Below are 1126 nucleotides of genomic sequence, written 5' to 3'. Positions count from 1 at the left end.
TTCATGGTCTAGCATCTCAGTTCTTAAAATTTGAAAGAATTATGGCTGCTTAAACCTAGGGTTTAACAAAAAAGTTACTTTAATGTAAGATATGTTCTCTGTTTGAATCTAATTGTTGGTAAGAAGTGGACAACAACTCTTTTCACTAAAGAACAGGAAGAGAAGTTACTTGAATCGCAGTAGAAAGTCCAGGTGGTTCAGTGGTAAAGAATCCGCCTGGCAAGGCAGGAAACACAAGAGAGGCAGGTTTGTTCCCAGGGTTGGGAAGGTCCCTGGAGGAAGAAATGGCAACCCACTCCAGTATTCTTGCCTGCAAAATTCCATGGACAGAGGAGCCTGGAGGGCTACAGTCCATGGGGTCACAAAGAGTCAGAAATGACTGAGCGTGCACGCACAGATGCACAGACAGAAAGTCCCGAAGGTGGATGTTTGGAAGAATGGGGAGGACCTTGGGAAATGCTGGTCTCAGGAGACCTAGCTAACAGTGACTTAAACCAGATAGAAGATGAATGCTGTATTATGTTAAGGTCCCCAGGTGGTACTGAGGTTGTGTTCCCTAAAGCCAGGCTCTTAGTTTTTGCCGTGACATTCATAGCATGTTCTCCCCACCACACAGTCCAAAGTGTCCCCTGTTAGGTCCACTTCTAATCCCTGGGAAGTCAGAAAGGGAAGACACGTTCCCTTTAAGTAGCATCATTGAGGAGCTGCCCACATTCTTCGGCCAGAAGACAGTCAGATGATCACACCAGAAGCTAGAAAATACTGTCCTCTTCTTTTCTAAAGATTTATTTATTTGGCTGTGCCAGGCATTAGTTACTGCATGTGGGATTTTCAGTCTTCATTGTGGTGTGAAGCTTTTTCAGTTGTGGCATGAGAACTCTAAGTTGCAGCATGTGGGATCTAGTTCCCTGACCAAGGATCGAACCTGACTCCCCTGCATTAGGAGCACGGAGTCTTAGTCACTGGATCACCAGAGAAGTCCCAGGAAAATAATGTTTTTATTCAGGGTGCCTGGGGGCCTAGCTGAAAATGCAATTACTATCTATAAAAATGGAAATGGATATTGCCAACTGTTCATTGGGAATTCATTTTTTATTCCCTTTAAGTCACCCTTTAAATTATTCCA

The sequence above is a fragment of the Oryx dammah genome, unplaced genomic scaffold (genome assembly GCF_014754425.2).
Source record: "Oryx dammah isolate SB20612 unplaced genomic scaffold, SCBI_Odam_1.1 HiC_scaffold_22, whole genome shotgun sequence".
Taxonomy (NCBI): Eukaryota; Metazoa; Chordata; class Mammalia; order Artiodactyla; family Bovidae; genus Oryx; species Oryx dammah.
The sequence above is the reverse complement of the archived record's forward strand: the minus strand, read 5'-3'. Positions refer to the sequence as shown.